At 38.9% G+C, this 21,219-nt stretch overlaps 3 pseudogenes across 1 annotated transcript; 2 read left to right on the top strand and 1 right to left on the bottom strand.

Moving 5' to 3' along the window:
- Nucleotides 1-277: 277 nt before the first annotated feature.
- Nucleotides 278-625, top strand: LOC149845415 (21 kDa protein pseudogene; annotated as a pseudogene).
- Nucleotides 626-11,001: 10,376 nt separating this feature from the next.
- LOC149845414 (21 kDa protein pseudogene) lies at nt 11,002-11,319 on the top strand (annotated as a pseudogene).
- A 3,250-nt stretch (nt 11,320-14,569) lies between these two features.
- LOC149845413 (uncharacterized) lies at nt 14,570-20,776 on the bottom strand (annotated as a pseudogene). The gene is made up of 2 exons (XR_016430440.1): nt 20,719-20,776; nt 14,570-15,862 (listed from the first exon to the last, which is right to left on the bottom strand). The product of XR_016430440.1 is annotated as an uncharacterized LOC149845413 (transcript).
- Nucleotides 20,777-21,219: the final 443 nt, after the last annotated feature.

Here is a 21,219-nt window from a genome sequence, read left to right as displayed (position 1 = left end):
AGAAAACAGAGTGGTTTTCCCTGAGAAAAGCATGGCCTCTTTGATCCCATCCAAACTCTTATTCTCTTTCATCATCCTAGCCTCACTTGGTTGTGCTAGTGCTGCTACAGATAGAATACTCCAAGCTAGCACAAACTTCATTGTGAGGTCTTGCAGGAAAACCCATTACCCCAGGGTGTGCTTGAGCTCACTAGTGAGTTATGCTAGCCAGATCCAAACCAGCCCAAGAGAGTTGGCTCATGCTTCACTCTTGGTGAGCCTAGCCAAAGCTCGGTCAATGTCGGCCAAGATGTCAAGACTGAAAGCAATGGTCAGGAGCACAATCAACCATAGAGAGATCAGTGCCATGAAAGACTGTGTTGAGAATGTGGCCGAGTCCATAGAGATGCTGAAGGAGTCACTTGGGGAGATGGAGCACCTCAAGAAAAAGAGCTGGGGGCTGGAGATGAACGACCTGCAGACATGGGTCAGCGCGGCGCTGACCGACGAGGACACGTGCACCGACGGGTTCGCCGGCAAGGCCATGAACGGCCCGGTCAAGGAGGATGTTCGGAAGTGTATAAAGAGAGTGGCTCAGTTGACTAGCAATGCCTTGGTTTTCATTGGCCACTTATCTCATGCTTAGGAGTGAGTGCTACCATGAACACTAGTTGAACTTTAATTAGCCCCTTCTTCACAATGTTGAATGTTTCAATTCAGTGTGTTAGCTAGTGAGCTCTCTCTCTCTCTCTCTCTGAGATATGTGTACTCAAATGTGGTGTAAGATAAGGAAGAGATGTGTGCACTCCAATGTGATGTAAGATATAATGAAGTTTGCCTAGAAATGAGTGGAGATATATGTTGAATTTTGGTGTTTCCCTGCTTTTCTACTTATAGTGTTAGCTAATAGCTAGTGATTTACCTCTCTCTCTCTCTCTAAGATTTGTGTACTCAAATGTGATGTAAGATAAGGAAGAGGGGTGTAGACTCCAATGTGATCTAAGATCATGAAGTTTGCCTGGAAATGAGTGGAAATGTATGTTATATTTTGGTGTTTTCCTGCTTTTCTACTCAGTGTTAGCTAGTGATTTACCCCTCTCTCTCTCTCTATGAGATTTGTGTACTCAAATGTGATATAAGATAAGGAAGAGGTGTGCGTACTCCAATGTGATCTAAGATATAATGAAGTTTGCCTAGAAATGAGTTGAAATACATGTTATATTTTCGTGTTTCCCTGCTTTCCTGCTCTTTTCATGCTGTCGGTGATCTTCACATGGTCACTAACAAAGTAGGCTGGTATAGAAAATATAAAGTTCCTGTCAATCATCAATCTTATGCGCGGCCAACAACTAGCACATTGCATGGTCACAAGCAGAGAAATTTGTTTGAATAATCCATTATAATAAGCTGAAAATGAAAGATTTGATGCTGGAAGGCCAATCCTGAGGGCCCACTGCATAGGATGCTGTCCTCTTTAGTTACCCTATTAAAAGAAAATCCCCTTATAAGGTTAAATATATTTATATTTAGTGAAAAAAAAATCTAGTGCGTACTTATCTTGTACAACTTGCTAAATAGCTGCATGATGTGGAAAATTTTGAGAGGAAAGGCAAACTATAATCACCAGGTTCAAAAGTGGGTGCGAAAAGTAGGGCTGGGAAACAAGCCAAGCAGCTCGTGGCTCTGCTCATGTTTGGCTCGTAAAGAGCTTGTTCGAACTCGTAAAATAAGCTTGGCAAGCTGAATATGACTAATAGGTACTCGGTTAGACTCAATTCGTATAAGCTCACTAGGTAGTAAAAAAATATATTTTGGATATATTTTACATATATTTTACATATATTTCACATGTATTTTTGATATGTTTTGTAATTCTATTTCTTTCAGCTAAAAAACAACTTATTTTTCTATAAACAAGCCATCTGGGACCCGGCTTGGCCTGCCACAAGGTTGAGCACTTCAAGCTTGGCTCGTTTAGCTCGTTTGCCAGCCCTAGTGAGAAGCCAAGATAAATTTTTTTTTCAAGAAATAAAAGGAAAAGCAAGTAAAAAACTGGTAAATGGGGTCCGGTACGTATGACGTTAAAAAAATGTACACAAATGTCCAAACCATTTGTCCAAAAGTATACTGATCACGTGCAACTTGTACTAAAAATGGTATTTATGAGAAAGAAAACACAATTATTCCAACTAATATGAAAAGTGCATTTTCAACATCAACAAAAATTGTGGTTGTATATCGATGGACACGTGCTTCTTTCGTCGGCACTAAGGCTCTGTTTGGGAAGTGGTAGTTAAGATGAGAGTTCACGCATTTGGTTAAAAACTTGGTCAATCTATTTTGATGGTGGATGTTTGAAAATTGAGGGCTGGAATGAAAGTTTATGCATTTGAAAAAGGAATTGAGGCCATCTCTCCTTTGTGTTTGCACAAATTTTAGATTTTGTAACTAGTACTGCCTAAAGAAGGTGGAAATTCAGGATTTAGCCACGACTACTACTTTTCCAAATATGCAAGATTTCACATTAGTAAGAGCTGTTAGTGCACGTCTCCTTGTGGTGGGACGTTGCAGGTTCAAACCTCAGTGGTACGTTGAATAATAACTGGTGGGGGGTAGGGTCTGCCTAACCCCTTGAAAAAAAAAGACTTCACATTTAGGGATGCATGAGCCAAACTAGCTCGGGTTCAGCTCGGGCTTGACTCGTTTAAGCTCGGCTTGAGCTCAGTCAAAAAATAAATGAGTCAAGCTTGAACAAAGGCTTAGACTCAATACACGTAAATAAATCGAGCTTGAACAAGTAGTTCAGCTCGGTTAAGCTCGATAAACACGATTAAGCTCGGTTTATATAGTTATATAAAGAAATTAGAGCTTATATATACAAATTATTTTTCTATACTTGATAATGAAAAAATGTGTTATTTTAGTGAGTGAGTCTGATTTGGGCTCAAATCGATGTTGGCATGAGCACAAAGAGGTGTTACTATAGTGGGTGAGTCTTTCTTCTCTTTGGAAAGTCATTTGGGTTCAATTCCCACTGCTTAATTTTTCTTTTAAAAAGAACTTTTGATATATTTTAAAAAAAAAAACTTTGAAATTTTTTATAAATGTTTTTAGCTGGGCTCGAACCCAACTTATGTGCATCCCTATTCACATTATATGCCATGTAGCTGCATTGTGAATGCAGTGTCCATCTCGAGAAATGCTAGGATGATGTCATCATAAAACATTCTAAATGTCCTGGACTGAGCCTTCAGAATGAAGCATGTACAGCGCGGAGCTCTGCTGAGTGGTAAACACATCGAGTGTAGCAGCGCGCAATATGCGTTGGCTTGATCGGTGACACACGGTGATAGCGCCACACGCGATAAGCAATGATATTGACGTTAGTGCACCTTTGGGTGGTAGCTCAAACGTAGAGCGTTGGTTGGATATGCAGTGCCAACAGATCAGAGGATGTTGCCTTTGGAGATTTTGTTATGGACCTCTCGACTTGGAGTTTCCCATGCATAGCGGTTAGACGCACATGGGTGCGTGTAGGTTAGGGCTAATTCCTCCAGGAATCACTTTAGGTGATTCCAACCAAGTATGGTGACTCGGGGCTAGGCGAGTGAATGCCTAGGCACCGACGAATGAGTCTGGGTGGTACTCTTTGCTATGGTGTTCAATCATCATCTGGTCTTCAGACTGGGGGCCGCAAGGTCTTGTTCCTTCAGTGACGGGGTTTTGCTATGTCATGCGCATGGGGCTGCAAGACACTTCATGGCACGCAAGGCTAAGGCAAAGTTTGTGCCTCTTTCGAAAGTGATAACTGATATGGGACGGCTATGCACTAAGCAGCATGAACTACAAGGAATGCGCACTTGAAGATGCGCTTGATCAGCTTCCGCTAAGCAGTTGTGCACGAGGTGGTGCGCAGGGCCAATGAAAATGATTCAGCACATAGGAAAGTATTGTGGCGTGACCTTTGGCCGTTGGGCTGTTCAGACTGTGCAGTCTGGCGCGTTGCGGGTTTGCAAAAAATTATATGCCCATGACAAATTGACATCAGAGCAGAAAGATACAGGAAGACCATGTTTTTTATTATGTGTGACATTAAAGAGAACAACGATGATTTATCTGGGTTACATAATTTTGCACAACTGGAGTGTGATTGACCAAGCACAGAAACAGGATGTTGACAGGATGTTATGGGACATCTTATCGATGATAAGCAAAAGTGTAAGGTTGTTGTTCAGTTGTTTAAGGGAACATAGATGAGCCAAAGATTCCTACCAGTTGTGCATTAGGCTCACAGGTGAAGCGTGATGTTTGCCTTGTGCATGCAGAGAATGTACGTTGGATTCGGTTGGATGGATTTGCACCTTTAGGCATGAGAGACTCAATTAAAACTTTTAGATTCTCTCCCAAGATTGTGGGTTAGCAGAGTGCCCATGATGAGCAAAGATGCTCATTGCTTTGATCCCTTGAGTTGAGAGTTCCTCTATGGACTGTGTGTGCTGAAAAGTTGTGGTTTGTGGCTCATCGGTTTGGTTCCAGTGTGAACGTTTGCTGGCTCTGGAAGAGAGTTGCAACATTGGGAGGTGTTGCCCCTTGTGTGGACGAGTGCTCAGGAAGACGCTTTGATGGACCACTTTGGGGTATTATGCAAGTAAGCGTCCCCTACGTGAGGACTAGTTTGGACCATTGAAAAACCACAAGTTGGTGCCTAAGAGAGTTGATATTTTATGGCACGCGTTGATGGTCATGCTTATCTGCGTGCACCATGGAGGGTTTGAAATTACCCTCCAGCCATGAGCATAAAGACGACAAGTTTGTCGTGCGGGCGTGGATGACCTGCTTGAAGTTTGAGACTTCACTGGGGTTCCACGAGCAAATGATGCTCGATATTGATGCAGCAAAAGACCATTGTCTAAGTAATTAGGGGTGCGTTAAGGAATGTGACTTGACGTATTAAAGGTTGCGACGATGGTGGATGAAAACCAAAACAAGCTGTAGGGGGAAGAAAAGAGTAAACCAAAGATGAATCCAAAGAGAAATTGGCATATCAATTAAGACTGTGTTCTTACTTGCACCGACATTGTTGAGGACAACAATGGTTTGGGTGAGGGAGAATGTCCCAGACTGAGCCTTCAGAATGAGGCATGTGTAGTGTGGAGCTCTGCTGAGTGGTAAACGCATCAAGTGTAGCAGCGCGCAATATGCGTTGGCTTGATCGGTGACGCGCGGTGATAGCGCCACACGCGATAAGCAATGATATTGGCGTTAGTGCACCTTTGGGTGGTGGCTCAAACGTAGAGCGTTGGTTGGATATGCAGTGCCAACAGATCAGAGGATGTTGCCTTTGGAGATTTTGTTATGGACCTCTTAACTTGGAGTTTCCCACACATAGCGGTTGGACGCACGGGGGTGCGTGTGAGTTAGGGCTAATTCCCCCAGGAATCACCTTAGGTGATTCTAACCGGGTATGGTGACTCGGGGCTAGGCGAGTGAATGCCTAGGCGCCAGCGAATGAGTCTGAGTGCTGCTCTTTGCTATGGTGTTTAATCATCATCTGGTCTTTAGACCGGGGGCCGCAAGGTCTTGTCCCTTCAGTGGCGAGGTTTTGCTATGTCGTGCGCATGAGGCTGCAAGACACTTCATGGCATGCAAGGCTAAGGCAAAGTTTGTGCCTTTTTCGAAAGTGATAGCTGATATGGGACGACTATGCACTAAGCAGCATGGACTACATAGAATGCGCACTTGAAGATGCGCTTGATCAGCTTCCGCTAGGCAGGTGCACACTAGGTGGTGCGCAGGGCCAATGAAAATGATTCAGCACATAAGAAAGTGTTGTGGCGTGACCTTTGGCCGTTGAGTTGTTCAGACTGTGCAGTCTGGCGCATTGCGGGTTTGCGAAAAATTCTATGCCCGTGACACTGAAGAACTCTCTTCTATAGCCTGGTTATTGCTAGTAATAAAATAGACACCCGTCACCATGTCGTCATTGGCGTGAATAGGGGTGGGCAACAGCCAGTCAGGCCGGGTTTGGGCCTTCACATTACACCCAACCCGAATATATATATAGATAGATAGATATAGAGAGAGAGAGTAATGGGTATATGCTAAACCCATTTGGCACTAAACTGCATGTTAAATAAGTTTTTCAGGCTTTTTACATTTTATTTTTGAATTTAGACCATACTGATGTGATCTATGTACTTGATTTTATAGGGATCAGCTCTTGAAGCATTTGATTCCAACACATGGATGGGTTTTTATAAAGTTTGAAAAATCAACGGTCCAAAATCTTTGAATTTTTTTGAAGCTCCAAACATCATTTTTTTCATGAAACACATGATTCAAGTGTGGATTCTTATTAAATCGACCATGCCCAACACATTTATGGGGCCAAAACCGCATAAAAAGCACAGGAAAAGCTGAAAAACCCATTTAGCACACGGTTTATCACCAAATGGGTTTGGCATGGACTCGTTTTCTTTTATATATATATATATATATATATATATACCAGCAAATTATGTTTACTGGTATGAACATAGATTTTAGTAAGTTTTTTTTTAACTTTTTTTTTTTCAAAGATGTAAGGATGTAATCTAGATGCTTGGTTTTACAGAAACACTCTAGAACATCCCATTACAAAATACAAGAATGATTTTTAAGGCTTGAAAATCAATGACTCATAATTTTTGTAAATATTCAAGCATAAAAATTGCATTTTGATTACTCTCATCCAACAGTCAATTCTTAGCAAATGCATCTAAAGAGTTAGATTTGTAAAAAAAACTATGAAAATCTCTCTCTCTCTCTTTCTATATATATATATATACCAATTAGGCTCATGGGCCTCATGGGCTGAGCGGGCCCGTTGCCCACCTGTGCATGTGAAGCTATCATTGTGTCTACCCTGTTTCTCTCTCTCATACTTTTAAGCAACGTTGTCAATATGGGAATCTGACTGCATCGTTTGGCCAAATATTCAAGTGAATCGGCCGATACTGATTCTCAATAACCGATTCAGGTCAGTATCATATCGATTTTCTGGCGATACCAGGCTGATATGCATCGATACTGAAAACACTGCTTTTAAGACCTGGGTGCACAAAGATACAAACCCAAGCTGATTTTTTTTCTTCAAAACAAGACATGTAAATGGGCATGGATTTTTTAATTTTAATCAATAAAAATTTATCGTACTGATATTTTAATATTTACAAATATATTTTTAATAAAGAATTCAAAATAAAAATTTATAAAGCACTATTAAAATAACAACCATACGAGTCCTTGTCCAAATAAACGTACCACAGTGTGTTTGATCGTGTTACGAGGAGCACGCAATTTTAATCTCCCTTTCTTCTGCCTTTTTTGTAGAGTTAATATTCTAAAAAAATGTGGACAAATCTTGAGAGATTTATGAAAATATCATGAGAATTTACCTGAAAGTTAAAAGTGGCAATTTCACATGTTTTTTTTGCCAGAAACATAAATATGGCATTTTAAGCACAATATTTATGTTTTTGTCAGCTATTTATCATAAAAAACCATGTGTTTTTAATTTTTATTATTTTTAATTTTTTATAAAAAATATTTATATATTTTTAATATAGTTTTTATTGCCAAGATTTTGCCGTTATTATTATTATTATTTTACTTTTGCCACTTTGTCTGCCGTATTAAGCTAATGCTGTAGGGCACATGTCACAAATATACATGCTTCCTGGTGCATATCAAGGACAAGAATCCAATGGATGATTAGCTGTATGTGGCCCGGATCTGACCCGGTGATATCCTAGTCATGCCGGATTTGAACTTGTATCTGACAGGATATAAAGCCATTTCATCGGGTACCCGAGCAAGATCCGACCCATCGACATCCTATTTGGTATGAGTAAAATCAAATTAGCATTATTATTTGGAATACGATTAAAACTAAACAGGCTATGAGCCAACAATCTAGATAGCCCACAAGTTATGTCTTGTTAGATATGCTTTCATTGACACCTAAATTAGTCCTCTTCTTGATAATGTCTGTTTTTACATGGCCATGGGATGGGTCCCCACTAGGGGTGTCAATGGGTTGGGTTTGACTTGGACCCGACCCATACCAAACCCTATAGGGTCAGGGTTTGGTGATAAATAAGAAGGTCCGATTACAATCCGGGTTGAACCCAAAGGGTCCGATTAGTATATGGAGCCAGGTATGGCTTGTGAAATTTCATACCAGACCTGGCCCGACCCGAGTTTCGACTAAGATCTTCAATTTTAATTTCAATGTAAAAAAGATAAAAATTATTATTTTACCAGGTATGGTCCGTGTCTGGTTCATGTAATCTTTATAGGATTCAGGTATGGTTTCTCTTATGGTGGGTCCGATTGGACTTGGGTCCGGACGTGATACCAGTAATCAGGTCTGGGTCTGGTTCTACATGGGTCTGAACGAAACCCGACCCGTTGACACCCCTAGTCCCCACCCCCATGTTTGAATGGGTGACACAAAACAGTTGTAGTATGCATCTGCTTTTTTGGTTCCTGCAGCCCTAATGACCAAGTTGAAGAAGAATCTAGTGATACTCAGAAGAATGGAGTGAAACCCAATTTCCTGATTTTCCTGAATTAATTATGATACAAGTGACTAAGATAACAATAGAATACTAAGGCCCCGTTTGGTTGCAGGGAAAGGTTTTGGAATAAAGGAAAAACTTCTTCCAAAACAGGTGGGACCTACCATTTCTCCCATGTTTTTAGCAAAACATGGAAGTGTTTTTACAAGCTTTGACCTGTTTTTATTAAAACAAAAATCAGATATAATCACATCCTACTTTTTCATTATTTTTTTTTTCAGACTGCAAATGGTATCTAAATAAATAAATAAAAAGTACGTAAAAAAATGAAAGTGACGTCATAAATATTTGTTGTGTGGTCATGGGGCTCCACCCGGGGTTTTCGTATTTGAAATGTGAGTTCCTTATACTATCTTTTTGATATTTACATGAAAAACCGTCCCCAGGACCAGAGATGTAGCCGCGCTGGATCTGCCTGCCGTACTTACTATCACTGTTCTGACAGCTTAAAACTCTGTGGGCTTACCCTTTGGCAGGTTTCAGGTTCAGGATGGTAATTGGATCTCGATGTGGAAAGGCAAAACCAGATCCAACCCAGCTAAGCAGATCCAGAAGGGCTGAATCCGGTTAAACGGCAATTGATCAGTTGGATTTCAAACCAAACCCACTTCCATCGTAACATACAGTGCTAGTGAACATGTCCATTGTAGCATCAGAACGCTTCATTTAGCAACTAATATAAAGGTAAAATAACGGGGGAAAATAAAAAACCATATTAAATTAAGTGAGAAAAAGGGAAACGTCTAGGAACGCTATCAAGGTGTACATTTAAGAGCATCTGCACATGCGACACATGTATGAGTGTGTATGTATCGTTTAATTACCAGATCCATAATAACGTTACTTTACCGAAATAATGCGCTTTAGGGCAAGTAGCTCCCTATGGTCCACACACAGTCCCTCGGTGCAACATAACGATAAAGCCAAATTTCTGGCCTTTCTATTGCTTCAACTAGAAGTCATTTGGACGCTTTTTACATGATTCACCAAAAGGTACCCCTAAAATCACGGGACAACGTCCATAAGGTTGGTCCCTATTTTTTGAGGAAAAGGACATGAGGTCACGGGTTTTTTAAAATTTTTAAATAAAAATTAGTTTTGATATTTTAATATGTAAAAATGCACTTTTAATGAAATATTGTTAAAAATCACTAAAATTTATTAAAATAATTAATATAATGTCCGTACAAATCAGTGTCCTAGCTTGGCTTATACTTGGCCTATTCGTGGGAATGAACACAATTAACATTATAAAAATGCACTTTCATAATGTTCGTGACTCAGCGGCTTGGTTTATCCTTGAACACAATGAGCTGAACATGAGCTGGCTCATGTAAAAATCTAAGAAATTTCATGTTATATATATATATATATATATGAAACCTACAAAATACAAAACCTTAAAAATTGACACTGAGATCATGCATTTTGGATGGCAAAAATGGTATTTGGAGCCTTAAAAATTTTATGAATATTGTAGGCTGTTGATTTTTGAAATCTTATAAAAACATATCCATGCATTGGAATCAAATGTTCCAAGAAGTGGTTCCTATAAAAACAAGCATATCACGTCTGTATGATCAGAATTTTGAAAAACATCAGAAATTCATGAAAATCCAATAGCATGTTTCATTTAGTAGATTTTGTATTTGTAGGTTTCTATTTTCATATATATATATATATATATATATATATATATATATATATATATATATATATATATATATATATATATATGTGCGTGTGCGTGTGTGTGTTCTCTGCATTCTTTTCTTTATATATTACCCCTAATTCCAGCAAGGTCCTTGTTGCCATTGACAAGAGTATGTTCCCAAGAGAAGCAATGGTAGGCTTTTTACCCCCACATCCCACCATCCTACCCCATTGCAATAATAAAAATAAGTGGCAAAAATAATGGTTGGTGAACCCCTGATCTATGGGAGGAAGACACGCAGGTCCTCCCATCAATTCAGACAAACTTTAATCATTTGTCCCACTGATTAAATTAGAAGGTTGAAAGCTCCAACCCAACTACTTTGGATACTGTCTATATAAAACTGTCTCCTTTATCTATTGAGTAGGAAGAAGCAGAAGAATAATAAGTATGGGTTTCCTCTCTCTCTCTAGATTTATAGTAGTATTTTCAATCACCATCTTCACTACCACAAATCTAGCATTGGAGTATGGAGCTACCATGAGCATGAAAACTCAAAACAGTGCAGCCTTCATCAATGCCTCCTGCAAAGCTACCCTGTATCCCAGACTCTGCTTCAAGTCCCTAAAATCTTTTGCTAGCACCATCAACGACAGCCCCAGAAGGCTAGCCCACACAGCCCTTGCGGTGAGCCTATTCCACGTAAACCGGACCCTAGGAAATATATCAAAGCTATCAGTCATTACTATGAGTGAAAGAGAGGCAGGGGCTATCAAAGACTGTGTAGACAATGTTGGTGACTCTGCTTATGAGATCCAAAGATCCATGAGAGAATTCAGGCAGCTGGGCAAGAACAATTTGATGTTCCAGATCAACAGCATACAGACATGGGTGAGTGCTGCCCTGTCCGACGAGGATACTTGTGTCGACGGCCTCGGCGGGATTAATGGAAGCCTTAAGTTTTCTGTTAAGAGGATGATGGTGAAGCTTGAGAGGTTGACCAGCAATTCACTGGCACTCTTTAACAGCTTTGCCGCTAATATCACACAAGGCCAGGTCTACTAGAGAGAAGAATTTTTGTGCTTTGATTGCTCTTGCTGTTGTTGGTCCTCTGGTGTTGTTACTCTGTTGTTGCCTTGTTTTGTTAGAACCATATCAACTTGCAATTGCATGAGATGGACTGTCAACTCCCCTGTTTGGGTGCATGGTGCTTGTCATGCACCAAGAGCAGATGGGTCAGAAACAGCAGTTCTTAAAGAAAAATGTAGAATAACTGCAGTTGCTTGCCCTGTAGAAGTTTCCTGATATCAATATGGTACTATCAGCAATTTACTATTGCATCATCTATTTATGTTACTATGCTTTTCAGGACATCTGATGCATCGGTGTGTGTGTGTGTGTGTGTGAGAGAGAGAGAGAGAGAGAGAGAGAGAGAGAGAGAGAGAGAGAGAGAGAGAGAGAGACTTGTAACTATGTGGGCACTCTCCTTGTGCTCAACATGCCTTGTAACACAATGTTTGTCCCATAGGTTGTGTATGCATAAAAGGCCTAATGGTACACAAGCCAGTGGATTAGTGCTGGGACCATGAGCAAAGGCTGAATCATCAATTTTGAATAGGCCCAAAACCGTACGTGCAAAAGTGGTGGATGGAACAATGAAAGACACACCACTAGTCAATTTTCTTCTTATATATGTGCGGAATTGAAACAAAGTCTATTCAAAGATTGCAGAACTTTAAGTATTGGATCATATTAGAAATTGGAGATATCTTAGAAAAGTCTGGGAATCTTTTTCTTTCTCTTTTTTTTTTCGGTTGGTAAGAGGGTGCTATGAATAAAGAACATAACCACCTTGTTGTTCCGTCAAGAGAAGATCCTATAATTAGCTTTTTGGAAGATTTCCAAACAAGCAATTTCAACTAAATGTTTGTTGCTTCCGGTGCCCACATGTGCATTTTTTTTTTTACATTAGATTCAAACTTGAGAAATATACTGTTCTAATTTAGACAAGGCCCTAGGATCCTATAAAAGTCTGGGTCTCCGGTTATATGAGTTTTCTATATTCATGCCTCGGAAACATTTGAAGGAAAAAAAAAGAGAGAAAAGGATGCTACTGTAATATAGACAAAACAGAAGAATCTCAATTTTGTTGTATAAGAAAGGATGCTCCACCCACCTGTTCTCACATTCAAAAATCGTACAAAGATGTGTTTTCCTGCAAATCTGATCATATGAATATGATCTCCATGGTCAAAAACCTTTTTTGGATAATCCAAGAGAACCCCACCCCAAATCACCGACCTCATATTGGTTGGCCTCTGGTTGGTAAAACCCTTGAGGTCCTCCCTGCCCACTGAGGAGTACACCCAGATTTGACTTTGCAGCCAGGGACGCCGCGCTGTGGGTTTCAAACTTGTGATGTTCCATCAACTCGGTGACATTCATAAGTCCCCCTACCAGATGAGCAGAGCCCTTGTGAGTTCTATGGTCGAAAACCTACAAAGACTTTTTAATTAAACTTTTTGCATGTGTAGGTAGGATTTTATAGTGTAAAAAATTCAGAAATTTCACTATATTTTTTAATCCTTGCAAAATCTTATCTATATATAAAAAAAACCTTGTCCTAAGAGTTGGTTCATGGGTTCTCAACCAAGTAAATCACATCCATATGGTAAGATTTGCTGAAAAACACATTTTCGTACATCTTTTGAAGGTAAGAACAGGTGGGTGGACCATTTAGTGGGAGGACCATCCCCTAAATCTGTCATATCTATCAATCTATGCATCTATTAACCTTCAATTATCACATCAGACCTCCAACTTTTGTTCTAATTTTTAAGATTACCTTAATCGTTCTGTTCCTTCAAATAACTTCAACCATCCTTATGCCAATTTTCTTTTGCTCAAACTCTTTTTTTTTTCTATTTGCCTTCTTTTGAATGGATGAACTAGGGAAAGAGATTTTGAACCCATCAACTTTGCATTACCACTCAGGTGTATATTTATGCCATCATATGGTGACTCTGCAAGATGTCTAAAAGTTGATTTAAAACTCCTGCAACTTTTTCTTTTTTTGGTTTACCTGATGAACTCATGCTCTCTCTACAGTGCATACAGTATGCTTCTTCATGACCTTATGTGAGTTGTACCCATAGTTTAGATTTCCCATAAGTAGGTTTTAACTCTCCGATGCAGGCCTAAAAATCTCCACGCTAGACCCATTCTAGCCAACCATGCATCCTTATGATAATATAACAGAAGTCATTCTTCATCATCTGCAGCAAACTGTCCATCGCAAGGTTCGCGGACATGAAATAAGTGCAGTCATCTATACAACTGTTTCGCCATGCCTGTTCACACTTGGGATGGATGGCCCACACTTACAGCTACTGCTGTCCCCACATGGTAGTCTTGGACAAACAATTTAAATGTGATTATCTTGCATTGGTGAAGGTACTTTGAACATCTAATAGGAACACTTGCAGAATACTGAGAAAGTGCCATCCGCATAAAAAGATGTGTACTTTCACATATTCCCATCCCATGTTCCACATTAAAGCAGCTCATTAAAAACACCTTCCAATAAATCTGAAGATTAAAGGATGCAATCCATTAGTATCACTTTCTAAACATAGTGGTCAATAAACAGATGTGGTCAAAAAGTACATCCAGCACATGCTATGCGGCCGTTGTGGTAACCTTACGATGCTAGACTTGGAAAAAATGTAGATAGCTTCACCTTTTCAATAGAAAATAGGTGATAAGACTGAAATTGCAGCAAGCAGTGTTTCCAAAATAATGATCTTACCATCCGTCATATTTTACACTCCAGGGGATATTTCTATCCACAATTATAGTGTGATCTTAGTTCGAGTAATAAATAGGCCATCACATTACCATGATATGACTGATTTTAACAATTACCGTCATCGTCATCATCAAAAAGCATTCACACAACTACACAAGGCGGGCTTATTGTAGCAATTACCACTATCACCAAATTGTTTACCTCAAGAAAATGTCTCTTTTCAATTCGGTAAACTGCAAATGGGATCAAGGAAACTTTAAGGGCGTGTTTGATACTTCGGACAAGTTTCTCTTCAGAGAGAAACTTATCTGGGGAAAAAGTCATGCGGTCCCCCATGTGAACTCCCCCCCCCCCCCCCACTTTTTGAGGAAATTCACTCCCCAAAACAGCGGAAAAGGTAGAGATAAAAATCACTTTTGATGGTGCACGCGGGTCCCATGAAAAAACTGAAAGGTTTTCTGGAGGGAGAAAAAAATTGCCAGTGAAGAAAAGAGGACCCATGATGGAAAGGAGTAACAGATAATGGGGCCACCTCCCCTTTTGGGAAGGAAGGAGAAATGGAAACACAGATATCCACCATCACACAAACTGATCTCAGGGGGGAAAAACTGAAAATACCTCACTCATCAGGCAAAGAGGGAGGAAAACAATGGGGTAGGAGCATGTGGAATTTGCAGGGATTCGCCAAATGCCTAAACAAGGGAAGAGTCACTCCACTGCAATAAAAACTCACTGTCATACCAACGGAGTTACAAATACCCCACATAAAATCTTCAAACAAAAAATGTAACAAGTTGGACACAGAAAAAAAAATTATTAGTAATCCACAAAATTTTTTACCAGTGAGAAACCATGCAGGAATGCGGCTGATACAGCTTCAGTGTCCTCAGTACTTCCCTCTAAATGCATACCATTTCAGTTTCAGTTGAAACCATAGAGGAGAAACACCCAAAGATGCCTCTACCTAACCCTGGATCAAATACATTGAAATGCTTCCCTCGAAGAGAATTCAATAAAAACTCAGCAGGTACAGCAGGCAAAAGGGCTGGGGTGGCCTCTCTGGGAACCGTTGAAGACAACTGTCTAGCCTTGCTTAGGTGAAGGCTAGCCACCGATGCTATCTCATAGACTGCTGCTTCCAGCTCCTTGCATGGGCATATATCTACATGCAACTTGCCAGCTTATTAACAACCCAGGCTTGGAAGCCAAGTCAATTGGCATGTATGAAATGTTGCGACCAATGGACGCATGATATGGGAGTGACTTAAGCAGCAACAGCAGGCCGCTTGCCTTTCCTATGTGTGATGCTGCATGGTCAGCGGTGGCCACCGAATCCCACCTGCATCAAGAGTCGAATACAGAAGTGTTGACACTATCCTCTGCATATTTCTCAAGGTCTTCGATGGCTTTTGTGATGTCATGTTCCTCCCTCTTAGCATTAGCTATTCGAGGTTCCACAGATCACTTAAGCCAAGACTTGCTTATTTTCATTTCAGCTGTCATAGATGAGAGAGCCTGGGCAACTGGATGCTCAATGATCTTGTTAGCGAAGATCTTGTCAATGGCTTCTTGCCACCAGAGGAGACGCATGAGGCCAAGCTTGGGGTCAGATGTGGCGTCCATTGCTCTTGCAGTTTCAACATTGAAAGCACATAGGGCAAAGCCTACCTTGCACATAGATGGGGGAAGCTGCGGCAAGCAGAGGTAGTGGTGGTAGTCATAGCTGCATACCTGCTTCACACAGTAGGAAAAGGAGGCATGTATACTGCTGGATGTGGAAAAGCCATTCATCAAAACCTACTGAAAATCCATTTGAACAACAAGATTTTGTATTAGAAACCTACAAATGAACAAAAAACAAACCACTTTATCATTGTTAGGGTTTAATAGTTCCAAAACAACCTTCTAGAAAAAGATGCCCTCCAATATGTTTTTGGGGTTTGGATGAAGGGAATAGAAAAAACAGAAAAAAAAAAGAGACCAGCAAAGCAAATTATAAACTTGAATTCATGACATAGTCTAGCTTCCACAAAATACTGAAATAACATTGTCATTATTAACGGTTACTGCAAAAAACAAATTATTACTAGGTATTCTCAACCTTTACAGCTTGAATCCACCAGAAAAGGAGTTTCACTTGAAAAAAAGAACAAAATCTCTCCCTCTTTTTCATTTATTCAGAAAGGAAGCACAAGAAATTGAGCATTTCAAGGATGCAGTATATCTGCTATAGTTGTTGGCAAGAACGTTTTGCAAGACAAAAGAGCAGGTCACTGTGCACACAAACTACAACATAAAAAAGCCATCAAACCACTGGCGACATTTAGTCCATAGTTATCAGAAATTAATGGGCAGAGTTGGAAGCATGACCAGGAAGCAAAAAGCAATCTGCTTCCAAAATGAGTGGGAAGAAAATAGGAATTGTGATTTCCTACAATTGAGAATCCTGATTACCACATTCAGGAATCATGACTGTCGTGATTAAGAAATTATAATCCATGAAGCAATTTTGTGTAAGCTTTTCCATATTATCTTAAAACCTTGACAAAGTAATGTTACAATTCATCAGCATCACTCTTGTATCAATTACTGAATTCATAACTATTGTTTTTAAACAGAGTATATTTATTTTCATGTTCTTTAAAAAATAGTGATGTAGGGATGTCTTATTATGGCTTATAGTTATAGATTATTGCCTTCATCGTTTATTCCCTTTTTTATTTGTTCATGCATCATTTGTTTCCCTATAAACACAAATATTATCACTTCCCAAACAATTTCCAATGTCACTTTTTCACTTCTCACTTACCAAAATCTTTTAACATCTAAACATATAACTTCCTGTTTCTAATTCCTGCTTTTGTTTTCAGTTTTCACAATTGTTTGGACACTCTTACCAGCCAGTTGTATTGCAGTCATACAAGGGTCAACATGCACATGCACTCAGTTCATCGGCTGTTCCATAATTTTGGACACTCACACAAGTACCCAACAATTTGAAACATCAATATACACTTCCAGAATTTAGCTTTAAGGTTTCTTGTGATTCTTGGATGTAACAAGCATTTTGTGGTTAGTTGTGAGAATTTTTCTAAACTTGCAAGCATCTCAACAATTTACTTTCAAAACCATAGTCATATTTTTATATGAATAGTTAATCAAAAAATCATAGTTATAAACTAATTGTATGTATGTGTATTTTACATGTCAGCGTGTTCAATAGAACAAGAGGGAAAATATAGGGAGGCGCTAGAAGTCCCACCAAATGCCAGAAAGTCACAAAAGCACATCAAAATGATAACTGATTTATTAAAAAAACAGAGACTAAAAGCGCCAATCTCCACAGAATCAATCTCTTCCATATAACTCAAACCTCCAATGATCTATGCAATATCCTTTTACAATCAATCATCAACACACAATTCCCAAATTAATTTAAGGCTCAAATCTAAATCCAGGCATGGCAATACCCGCTTCCACTCAATCATCAACAAGCAGTTCCCAAACTAAAACGGAAATATAGAAACAGTTATATATATATATATATATATATATATATATATATATATATATATATATATTCTGTTGTATGTAAACTGAAATACCTGTCAGGGGTATTTCAGTCATTTCCCAGTGTAATAGGTGTCAGTCCTTTAGGGACTGACCTGTCTTTTTCCTTTGTGAAAAGCATATCGATGCCTATATGGATCATGCCTAAAATAGGATACGCATATGATTCACAGCCAAAATAGGATACCCATCATAACATATCGTAAAAAATTATAATTTGTAGAAAAAAGATAAATAAAAAGAAAGGAAAATTGTTAAAAACTCACAATGCAAGAAACAATGATACTATCATATTAGCTACAAAAAAAACCATAATATCACATATCAAACAATTATAAACCATATAAAATATTGAACATCCATTAATAAATATAATTTGCTAAGAATGGCATGGATATTTCACAAGAAAATTGAAAACGATAAAATAATATGAATATCAAACAACTAAACTAACAAGTAAAAAAATGTTCACTTAGAGGTAAAACGTGAAATCCTATCCCTCTTGAAAAAAATTGTTCCCAAATTACTCTCAAGATATGTAAGGACAACAAAGTGTTCATATAGAAATCATGATTGAGCAGCTCTTAGTGATGACAACCAGCCAAAAAGATGGTGATCAAATTAAATATCTTAGTGATGAAGAAAAAGAGAAAGCAATCAATGATTTTAACACTAAGGTAGAAGAATGGGAAGCCGAAAATGCCCAAATTCTTTTTTGGTTCCTAAATAGCATGGAACTCAAGATTGCCACAAATATAGTTAAATTCAAAAAAGCATGTGAGGCTTGGATCTTTCTTAAGAATATGTTCGTGCAAAAAGATTGGGCATGGCAATATTTTCTTCAAGAGAAAATTTGCACCAATAAACAATGAGATAAGAGTGGGAGGGATTATGGTACTCTTTCACCTCTTTTGGATGAGTTATCGTTGCTTGAGCCTAAGTGGGAAGGACCCTCTATTGAAATAAGGCAAAAGCAACATGATAAAGAATATTTATTTACCTTTATTTTTGGGTTAAGACCCGAGTTTGAACAAGTTAGGTCTAACATTTTGCATAAGACCAATGCCAAATCCCTAGATGATGCTTTTGAAGAGGTATACCAAGCCGAGACTCAACTTGGCATGTCTAGAGGAAGTGAGGAGTTTCTCGCTGTGTCAAGACCAGAGTTACCAGTCGAGGAAGCGGGAGCGAGAAGCGATACGGGAAGCGGGAGCGGGAGCGGGAAGCGAGGCACTTTCAAAAATTTAGGAAGCGGGGAAGCGTGGGACCACTTAGAAGAAAATTTTGAACCGTCTCGGAAACGACCTAGGAAGCGAACCGGAAGTGACCTAGGAAGCGAACCGGAAGCGAGGGGGAAGCGAAAAAAATGAAAAAAATGGGGGAAGCGAGGGGGAAGCGTGGGGGAAGCGCACTTCCCATTTATGGGAAGTGTGTTTCCCATAAAAGGGGGACGCGCTTCCCATAAAAGGGAAGCGCACTTCCCAAAAAAGGGGGACGCTTCCCCTCACGCTTCGGAAGCGCGACGTTTCGCGCTTCCGAAGCGCGCTTCGGGGAAGCGCGCTTCCCCTTTTGCCTAGGCGCTTCCGGTAACTCTGGTCAAGACCCAGCAACAATATTAGCACATATAAACTGCCTCAATTTAAAAAAAATAACAATGGAGGAAGAGGAAGGAAGATCATTTTTCACTTTTGCCAAGAGTCGGGACACATCAAGCAGGATTGCCCTAAGCTCAAAAAGAAGGTGGCCATTGTTGAAGAGACTTCTAAAAAAGTGAGGATGTGAGCATAAAAGAAGGAGATCATAAGGATTTTATTCAGCATCTAAGTGTCGCCATATCTACCGCTTCCCCTCCAAGTATGTTCTCGTGGATTCTTGACTCTGGTGCCTCTTTTCACATGACTCTTTTAGAATCCCTTCTATCTGAATGCACAAAATCTTTTTATAATTCTTGTGTTTTTATTGCTTATGGAACCAATTTAAAAATAAAAAGTATTGAAACATTCACCAACATTTCAAAAGACTTTCAAGTTTCTAAAGTTAGAGTTGTTCCAAAACTCAATCTAAATTTATTTTCTGTTTCGCAAATATCAAATTAGGTATGAGGTTTTCTTCTCATAAAATAAAAATGTTGGGTGCAAGATCGCCAGTTAGGGAAGCTGATTGAGGAAGGTCATAGGAGGAGGAACCTCTACTACATACATTTTTTTTATTTACCTAGAGATTCTTTTTGTAATTTTGTTAAGGAAAAATATATATCTTTATGGCATCAAAGATTAGGTCATCCAAATGTATCTAAATTGACTCTTTTTCCTTTTTTGAAAGACTCTTGCATGAAAGAATTTATATGTAATGATCGAATTCTTAAAAAAATCAAGAAATCTTTTTTTGGTTCTAGAACTTTTATCTTTACTAAACCTTTTGAACTTGTGCATTCAGATGTATGGGGACCAGCTCTGGTCATGTCAAAAGGGAAGCTCTGTTATTATGTTATATTCATTGATGATTATACTAGGTATACTTGGATTTATTTTCTTAGGCAAAAATCTGATGTTTTTTCATGTTTCAAAGAATTTCAAAAGATTATGCAAAACAAATTATGAACCAATATTGTCAATTTTCGATCGAATTCCGGGGGTGAATATTTGTCTAATGATTTCAAAAATTTTTTGAAAGAAAATGATATTTTACATCAAAGATCTTGTCCAAATACTCCTAAAAAAAATGGATTACATGAGAGAAAACACCATCACATCATTGAAACTACAATAACTTTACTTATTGTAAAAATTGTTCCAAAAGGTTTTTGAGTTGAAGGAGCCTTAAGTGCTGTGTATCTTATAAACTGGATGCCTTCATCCTCTCTTCAAAACTTATGATAGGTGGCACTAATAATAACATCCATCAGTGCAAATAAAAACACATGATCAAAAGTCAAAACAAGGGAACCTAACTCTTGCAACAAAATTAAAAGATCATCGCATCTCTGTCTACACACCCAATACTCAATCAACTATATAGAATACACACCCAATACTCAATAAACTATATAAAATAAAGTTTCAACAAGATCGCAAATAGAAGCAAACCTTTCATTCTAAAACCCTAGCCGTTCTAATTAGTCCTTTTCCCCCGCAGCACTCCAAGTAATCATCCACTCCGAATACCCCAATTGACAAGACCTTCATAGGTGTCGTACGAAAATTTTGAATTATTACCACATTTCACTTTCAGTTTAAAATCCTAGTAACTAATTCAAAATGTCAAACGATACGAGCATTGTTAGATAACCTGAAGTAACAATTTCATCCATGTTGGACGAACTAACTTATACGGAAAGTGGAAAAGCTAAGCTTTTACACCGTGCTCGGCAATTATGTATCTCATCTTATTCTGCTTTTCCGAATAATCCCAACTTATCCAGCCCCTTTAACAAGAAACTCACTACATGGATAAGTCTGGATAGTTGGGAGAATCCAAACAATCCCCCTCAGATAAATGCGCCACACTTATCTATAAAAAAACAGGACAAATTGAGATAACGCATTCTGGAAACAATGAAATATCCTAACGTATCCCACCTTTCCGGA

This window comes from Nuphar pumila, chromosome 2 (assembly GCF_984573655.1).
Source record: "Nuphar pumila chromosome 2, dmNupPumi1.hap1.1, whole genome shotgun sequence".
Classification (NCBI taxonomy): Eukaryota; Viridiplantae; Streptophyta; class Magnoliopsida; order Nymphaeales; family Nymphaeaceae; genus Nuphar; species Nuphar pumila.
This window is presented reverse-complemented; position numbering and strand designations above follow the sequence as displayed.